Source organism: Etheostoma cragini, chromosome 21 (assembly GCF_013103735.1).
Source record: "Etheostoma cragini isolate CJK2018 chromosome 21, CSU_Ecrag_1.0, whole genome shotgun sequence".
NCBI lineage: Eukaryota > Metazoa > Chordata > Actinopteri > Perciformes > Percidae > Etheostoma > Etheostoma cragini.
In genome coordinates this window covers 13,927,937-13,936,957 of record NC_048427.1, presented here as the reverse complement: position 1 = coordinate 13,936,957, position 9,021 = coordinate 13,927,937, and the positions used below count along the sequence as shown (strand labels likewise).

Here is a 9,021-nt window from a genome sequence, read left to right as displayed (position 1 = left end):
AGGGTGGCCCAACCAGTTATTAGGTTTAGGGGGCAATCACTTTTTCACACAGGGCCATGATGGTTTGGATTTTTTTTCGCCTTTAATAATAAACACCTTCATTTACTTGTGTTGTCCTTGACTATTGTTTAAATTGGTTTGATGTTCCGAAACACTTAAGTGTGACAAACATGCAAAGAACAGGAAATGAGGAAGGGGGCAAACACTTTTTCACACCACTGTATGTCACAAACTTGTTGCAATGAATTGTTCAGCATAGTTTCTGCTGCAATGCAAACCACCAAGCATGTTGGAAATGGAGACTGATACACAGGAAACAGTCCCATTAGTCAATTCAAACTCCCCTCTTCCTAGGGCTTTACATGTCGATTAATTTCTCAATTAATAGATTAGTTATTTGGTCTATAAAATGTTGGAGTGTCGATCGTTGTTTTCCAAAGCCAAACATGACGTCCTCAAATGTCTTGTTTTGTCCACAATTTAAAGATATTGTCATCAATGGATGCAGCTCTAACCACCCCAATTACTCCCTCAGGACTATCCATGACCGTAGGCGGACTGGCAATCTGGCAGTTCTGGCAAATGCCAGACTGGCCGACAAAACGGGGAAACACCATCTTTTCACACTAGTTTGACAAATATATGCAAGACTGTACGCCTCCAGCTTGGAGCACCCGCCCCCAAACATATCCGACCAATAAGAGGGCTGGACGTTCTTGTCTGATTTGTAGTGACGCGATTTGGTACTCTTGGGTTTTACCAGGTGTGAAACCAAACCAAACCAACCGAGAGCTAATGGCTTTACTAACTCACCAACTGATTTGGACCAAAGCAAACTACAGGAGTGAAAAGGACCTCAAAGACGTCTCCGGTGGAGCAACATGTCCGCCTGCTGAGGCCTGTTAAACAAAGCGAATGACGAATCAATTTGTATTATCTAAATTGCCCTTATGATTGCGCTAAAGGTAAATAACGTGGTTTATTATTACAATTCATCTTTAGGGGAACATAAATGTCTGAACCAAATTAAACAGCAGTCCATTCAAAAGTTAATGAGAGATTTGACGCTGGAGCAAAGTGGTTTACCAACCATCAGACCGACATTGCCTTTCTTACAGAAACGGCTCTAGCGTGGCTAAAAAACGATTCAAAAGACGTTCCCTTGGATGTGCCAAACTGTGATGGGCATTTTCCCACGGTTTGACAGGCTCCTACTGTGGATGTAAAAACTACTTGTGCAGTGACAAGTAGTGGCATAAAACACAAGCAGGAAAGATAAACAACACAGTTTGTAGACATTGGAGAAGATCCACTCATGGGAAAACTGGCATGAAAAATGCATTGTGAAAATGCTGGAGGGCTCCTGGAAAACCAAACCAGTTTTCCACCCTGATGCACCCGTCGGAGGGCTCCATTTAACATGAAGGTGCATTCAACTCCTCAGAGCAGCGGCCCGGAAATAAACCAGCTATTGTCACTGCAGCTTTTCAATCCAACCTGTTCAAACACGCTTAACACTGTGGCGCTCAGTGTGCCAAGAGAAAAAGATGAAGAGGTCAAAAACCTACCTGCAAAATGCCACCGTGCTCAGAGAAACCACATGCTCACACTTAAAGAATGACGGTTGTCCGCTTCCTGTCTAGAGCTGTGTTTGCGTGCGTGCGTGTGAGTTCTGCTTTTGTCTTCAGACCATGTGAAGCACTTTTGCTTGTAATTTTGGTTACAAATAATGACACTAAATAATGTGCCAAAGTTAGGACATGTTTTATTGCAAATCAGTTTACAATTAAAATAGTAGCTTATAGCTTAGCTTATAGCTTAGTTTAATGGCCCTGACACACCAACCAGATGGCTGACCGTTGGCAGAAAAGACAGTCGGACTGACTGAAAAAGTGCCTCGGAACACAGAACTGCAGGCACAGGTTCAAACCCTGGCCACTAATCCTGTTTCCTTCAGTGGAAACTCTAAACGGGTGTTCAGGTGTGTGTGTGTGTGTGTGTGTGTGTGTGTGTGTGTGTGTGTGTGTGTGTGTGTGTGTGTGTGTGTGTGTGTGTGTGTGTGCTTGTTTAACTATATTTGTTGGGTCCAAAACAGGAAGCTCAGTATACTTGTGGGGTCCCAACAGCCTTGTGGGGCCAAAATACAGGAACCCACAACTTTAAAGGGCTGTTTGAGGTTAAGACTTGGTTTTAGGATTAGGATTAGAATAAGGTTCTGGTGAGGGTTAAGGTTAGCAATTTAGTAGTTAAGGTTAGGGTAAGGGGCAAGGGAATGCATTATGTCAATGACGGATCCCCACAAAGATAGTGGCACAGTGTGTGTGTGTGTGTGTGTGTGTGTGTGTTTGTCTTTGTGTTTGAGAATGTGCTCCTGCCATCTGGCCCAAAAGTCTGCTTCCTACCATCTCTCCAAACAGGAAGTCAAAACAAATCCTTGATGACACAGTTCAGTAGTTTAATTGTCTCCGTGGGATTTCTGTGCAGCCAGCAACCAAACCTGCACCCTTTCATCTCAACAGCACTTTCAACTCGATCTATCTGTCTTATAACCTGTGTGGGTGTGCGTGCATCAAGTTCTGCCCGTGCATGCAACTTTGACTTTAATTAACTAGAGCATTTTGGAATGTAATATAGAGGGAATTTTGCCTGTTGGTTATATTAAAATTTACTATTGTATGCCTCCTTTCTCTCTCACGCATACATGGATTAAAAAAGGTGAATCATGGGAAGGAGAAAAATATAAGATTGCATCTCAGTCTACCCTTGGAAATACGACTTTATGGTTGTATGCATACACGCACGCACGCGCGAGCACACACACGTCATGCACTTTAACTGACTGTAACCCATGGGTCTATGTTAGCCTCAGTTGGGAGACCCACCCAGAGACCCCTGTGTGCTGCAGCGCCGTTAAAAACCTGCATACCCACACAGTGAACGAGATGCTGACAACTCGTGCTCCCGCCGTACATAAAGCGACATGTGCATAGAATGACAGCCGGTGTAAAAGCGACAAGGCTCGGTATGATACCCCGTGTTTCCTGGCTTACCTTCCGAGTGAGTCCGGTTTCCGCAGCCCAGCAGCGACGGCTCCACCAGTGAGATGCTAACACCGGTCACTTCATAAGTTAGCCCTGCCACACATCACGCGGGCACGAAGAGGAGTAGTTTCACTATGAAGCGCGAGCTCCAGATGTTAGTGAGGGCGGTGTTCGTGTCCCATAAAGATATAAAATATCAGCCGAATGAAACCTCTTCTCTGTAGAAAGCACACCGGGTCCTTTGCAGGTGTCCTTCCGGTGGTGGTAGTGAGAGTCAGTGTAGGTTTCTCCCGTTCCACACAAGGTGCTGCTGCTGCTGGTGCCGTGGCCGCCGCTGGATGAAAGGACACCGAGCGACCGGCTGACTGCCTGCCTCTCTGTGCCTGCCTCTCCGCCGGGCGACCTCCCACCGCCGCCTACCGGTGATACCGAGTAACTGCAGGTATCTGTTAAAGTTACTTTGACCTGTTAGAAATCTGCAGGCTTGTTATAATTGAAATGTTTTACGTAACTGAGTAGTAGCAGTGACATCCATCTGGTCACACTGTTACGCAAGTTGTTTGTGTTTTTAATTTTCAAATACACTAACTGCTATTAAAGAATAAAAGCCGAAACAATTATATTAAATATGCCAATTATCCAGATTACCCTGTTTTTTAATTGTTTCTTTGTTTCTGTACTTTCCCATTGACTTGGTAATGATTGAGTATTTTAGAATATCAGCTCATGGAGAAATTTTATTTTAAATATATTTATAATGGATTATTTTATTATTTTTTTACTCATTCGTTTGCAAGCGTCAAGATCAGTTACAATCTTACATTTTAAACATTAAATGTTTTTAAAAGCAAATTGGAGATTGCTTTCATTGCTCTAGATTGTGTATTCTATATTGAGGCCAAAGTCAAACATGTTTTAGATATTACACTTCTTGAAATATGTTTCAAAAACCTCTCTGTGGTAAATCTGAAACTTTCTTGTATTCAGAAAGACAAGAAGAGCCAATTTGGGTCCACAGGCCACCTATTTTTGTTATTGCCTCTCTTCATTCTAACCCCAACCGGCCCGTCAGACACCGCCTACCAAGAGCCTGGGTCTGACCGAGGTTTCTGCCTAAAAGGAAGTTTTTCCTCGCCACTGTCGCACTGTTGCTTGCTCTGAATTATTTCCCACATCCCATTATTACCAGTCTGTCACTTAACAGTTGAAACTGGTGAAAGTTGGCCACTTTCCAGTCAGAAGCCTAAGGAACTGACCTGCAGCCTACACACATTTTGACACATTATCTGTCATTTCTGTCTTTCTCAAGCACACTACGGCAATGAAAACCTTGCCAATATGAGGTGGTACCCTTACTTCTTTGACTGACAGAATTTTTGCCGCCCCCCCATAAAGGTTTCAGCCTGAGCCAAAGGAAAATCTACCGTTGCAAAAAAGTTTTGGAGGAATAGCTGCTGCTGATAAAGTTGCTTCAGTATTTCTCTGAGACAGATTTACAACCGCTTAAAAACTTATTTGTTGAATAGTGGTCTACTTTTGTTTTGGTATGTTTTTTGTGTGGACTCAGGCACGGAATAACCAACTATGCCCGGGTATGGTACACAGTGTTTAAATTAATGAAACACTAGACAACAACTAGACTTTGGGGTGAGAGTCGAGCCCACGTCCCTAATTTGCATATTTTATTTTATTTTGAATTGTCACCCTCTTCCTGAGTTGTTTTTCTTTACAAAAATAAAGATGTTTCCACCATATTTTGGTGCATAAATATGTATCAGAATGCAGGACCTTCAGCTTAATGTGTTCACCCCAAAAGCCCGTTCGGAGGCAGGAAAATCCCTGTTGTTATGCAATTCTTTTGTTGCTGTTGTCAGATCCAATATTGTGCTCATTCTAGTATTTCTATATAGATGTTTTAGTCTAATTGAAAGATAATTTCACAGTTAATAAAAACTAACCAGGAGCCCCAGATATAAGAGAGTATGCTGCAAATGCAATATCTTTACAGTACACTTCTCCAAGCGCATGAAGATGACATAGTGCATCGATATAAAGTGTCACTTTATCCTTCTTGTAAATGCTGCACACGACCCTCTATTTTAGCAGAAACAGTTTCTCCTGCAGGGTCGGTGTCCTCTTCCTTCAACCCCCTTTTTTTGTCCTTGCTCACCACACAGCCTTTGATGGTTCATCCAACCACCTTCTCTCATCCCCGCCGCCCACCACAACGTCCGGTCACTGCAACAGTGTGGTCGTCAGATGTGAAAAGTTCCAGAACGGAGGATTCAGCTCTGTTCCAAGGATCAGATTTGTTGTTATACATTGCCAAGTGTTTCTGGGTGTGGCAGGGATGGATTTTCAATTTTTGTGGCTACCTGCCGATACCTGTGGCAGGGAATACTTGAGAATATGAAGGATGTAAATCACATCTTATTACGGTTAGAAATGGTGAAATAAACAAAAAATGTGTAGTCACATACTTGCTTTCAGAGGGTTGAACTTAAACCAAAGGAGCATGGCAGACTCTGTGATTGCAGGCTCTTTTTAACGCACACACTGCTGAAATATGCATATTTTAGGGAAAGAGAAAGATCGAGTTTTCACTTATTGCATTATGCAAGCTTTGCCCTCATAATGACTGAAGTACACAAGGTAACTGAATGGAGCATTATCATTAGCTATGTTGCCATCCACACATTTTTATCTTAAATAAGTAATATCAAATGTAAAATGTCGTATGAAAACAGTCAAATTTGATTGAATTTCATGAGTATTAACTCAAAGGAAATACGTCTCAATATCGGATTTTATCTTGATCGATTGGCTTACAAGATAAACGCTGATTTGCTGAATATATAATGAATTGCGATTACCTTTTAGGTCCTTTTTATGGTTGCAACCCGCCACAAAAGATGGAAGTGGATGAACGAGGAGACGCTTTTTAATTTTTTAATTCGCTAGCAAAATATGACAGCTATTTTAGATAGCAAAAATCTATGAAATACCATCATTTATCAGGTAATAAATTATATGTTATAGCCCATCTCTTTCCCCACATATTGCAAACATCTTAGTCATACTCTTACACAGGCGAGTGAGCTGGACCTGCAGGATAATTAATGACTAGCTGGCGTACTTACTTACTTACATGTTCCTCTTCATCCCCAATGGGACATAAGGCTTCAATGAGCACTCTCCATTGCATTTGCTCCCTGGCCGTATGTTGGGCCTCTCCCCAGGTTCATCTGTTCCAGCTCTTGTGTCTCAGTTCTGCGTCAGGTGGTTTCGGGCCTCCCAGTTTTCTCTTATCAGGGGGTGTCCATCTTAAGGCAACTTTTTGTAATGCAGACCTGCTCCATCCTCACCAAATGTCCTACCCATCTCAAGCGTCTGTGAGCAATCTCCTTGGTCATAGGCTTCCTGTTTTCTAGCGCAGTTCGTTTTTGGAGATCTTATTAGGCCAAAAGATCTGGATATATTCGTCGAAGGCATCCAACATTATTATGTTGTTGTCATCTTCTTCAGAGATGCTAGGGACTGTATACAAATTACTCAAGGGAGGGGGATCTGAAATTTTCAGGACAGCATGGGAGGGTCTTTCAGCAACTTCTTTACTCAGGCTGTGACGCCTCAACTCATCCTTCATACGCCACTAATACAGTAATCTGTCAGATTTTTCAGGAACTTAATATTTCAGCATGCAGGCTCCAGTGGCGCAATCGGTCAGCGCGCGGTACTTATAAGACAGTTACCTGCAGAGTCATGCCGAGGTTGTGAGTTCGAGCCTCACCTGGAGCAGGTGAGTTTTATCAGAGGGCTCGAGGTAGTTAGTAGTGTAAGTTATCTATACACTGCCAAACCCTAATAATCAATCTACTTGTTTGATTAACTAAACTACTCAAACAACAAATACTAGTGATGGCCAAGTAACACTTGGCGAACCAGTGTCTCTATTTTCTGAGCCCACTAGATGGCGCTCTCTGTTCAACATACTGAATTGCAATGCCTTAGACCTTTCTCTTAAAACATAGAGCGCCATCTAGTGGGCTCTGACAATAAAGACACTGGTTCACGCAGCTTCATTTGGCCATCACTACTTCATGCAGCAACTGATACAACCAAAATCCCTGATCATCACATTCCTTTAAGCAAAGTGGTAAAAAATAATTTGAAGTAATAATCAGTTTAATGCTTAAATTGGGAAAAATACATAATTCATGCTGCGGGGAACGTTTAAGAGGGCAGACATGTCGCCCCCATTACAAGCACCGCTGGTGAATGTTTTTGAATTAGTTATGTATGTTGGATTTCAACATGGGTGTTTGCACATAGCACATTTCCTCCTGCTGCCTGTTTAAGTTGCTTACACCCACCACGTCATTTTTAAGCTGATCTCCTCCTGCTGCAGTACTGCTCCTGGGACAGGAAGCAGTACTGGGAACCCTGACGAATGGGCCTGTATTGGGAGAAACTGGGTCTGAGCTTTTTATACATGTGAGTTACTAATAAAGAAAATTAAAATCTCAGCTGGAGTATCTTAAGATAATTTGTTGCGTTTTTTTGTGTCAATTCTTTGCTTTTTACAATTCACACATTTACACAGATACATACACTCACAAATATCTGCGTCCATGCAACCTACAGTATACATGAAGGCTTGTTTCTAATACTTTCAACTGCAAGACTTGTTGGTCTTTGTTTTGTTGCACACTGTGAGAGTCACATTACGTGCAGGACATACGGAGAACTGCTTTTGTAAAAACTGATTATAATGCGTAGCTGCAGGAAACAAGCTTTAAGGATAATCAGCTGGGGCAGGAAACCGGATAAACTTGAAAGGTTTAGACACTCTACAGGGGAACATGTTAATTCAAATGAGGAATAAATTACCTTTATCCACCGGCTGTCCTTTGACTGTCATTTTTTTGTCACAGAAATGTTGGTTTAGGTTGTGTGTTGAGGATTTAGTGCAATGAAAAATCGGGCTGTAATGGAGTCCATGCACATTTAAAGGACCATACTAAAATGTGTTTGCACGTTGCAGTTAATTTTCAGCAATTCGTACACTTTACTGCTGACCATTTAGAAAAAAGAAACTTTAAAATGATAAATGGTAATTGGTACAGACATTTTTGTTTAAATGAAACAACGCATACATTTGCCAAATGATGGCAATGAAACATTTTGGAAAGTAAATGATCACTGTAATGAATTGGAGCAATTGTTATTTCTCCAAATGTCAACGTATTATTGTATCAAATTAAATCAAACTACATTTCAAAAAGCATAATTGTGCTGAACTTTGATCTTAACATCAGCAGAATGTATCTCATAGAATCTGAACACTAAAAAACACTGGCACTAGAAGAAACATCATCTTCTTATATTTTCTACCATGTAGCTCCACCTTGTGGAGTGACGAAGAGATTACAATTAGGGTTGGGTTGTATTTGTTTGAAATGTAACAAATGATTCTGTCCATTTCTTGAGGTATGAGGCCAGTGTGCTTATGTAAAGAGAACTTTTAGAAAACAATAACTTCCTCATGAAGACCTGCTGCTGTTTGGACATGTGGAGACCAGCAGGTGATGCTGTTCCTGTGAGCGGCTGTTGCTGAAATGATAGCAGCCAGGAGGTGTCACCAGTTCCTCACCAGTCATGGTCGCTGTGTTACTGCTTTTCTTTCCTGGCCAGTTCCTGATGGATGAGATCATAGAGTCTCTCTACAGATCGGCCACTGCTTTTTATAACTTCTGTTAGAACCAGAAGTGTTTCAACCATGGTAAGAGCAGGCATTGGTAGTGGATTTGGCACGGGAGGAGCAGCGGTTGTTGACAATAGCCCTGAGAGGCCACTGCACTTCAACTTAGGAAAAACACATGCAAATAGATCTCAACACAACACATTAAGAAAACATATTTCGTCCATTTTAAGGCGATTTTTGTGATGCGGTCCTGCTCCATCCTCAACATGTCTGTTT

At 41.9% G+C, this 9,021-nt stretch overlaps 1 protein-coding gene, 1 long non-coding RNA gene and 1 other non-coding gene across 3 annotated transcripts in view; 2 read left to right on the top strand and 1 right to left on the bottom strand.

Annotated features, from left to right (window-relative positions):
• The window catches only part of LOC117936959, a 13,608-nt gene extending 11,724 nt beyond the window's left edge, over positions 1–1,884 (top strand). The window contains exons 2-3 of the long non-coding RNA XR_004655062.1: positions 1,644–1,647; positions 1,823–1,884. This is a non-coding gene — a long non-coding RNA (uncharacterized LOC117936959). The remainder of the gene's footprint in view (positions 1–1,643; positions 1,648–1,822) is intronic.
• rhbdf1b (rhomboid 5 homolog 1b (Drosophila)) overlaps positions 1–3,389 on the bottom strand; it is a 46,598-nt gene extending 43,209 nt beyond the window's left edge. Inside the window, exon 1 of the mRNA XM_034860508.1 lies at positions 3,051–3,389. The gene's annotated coding sequence lies outside the window, so the exon portion shown is untranslated. The remainder of the gene's footprint in view (positions 1–3,050) is intronic.
• Positions 3,390–6,745: 3,356 nt separating this feature from the next.
• On the top strand, positions 6,746–6,839 carry trnai-uau. Its single transcript has 2 exons — positions 6,746–6,783; positions 6,804–6,839. It is a non-coding gene; the product is annotated as a tRNA-Ile (tRNA).
• Positions 6,840–9,021: the final 2,182 nt, after the last annotated feature.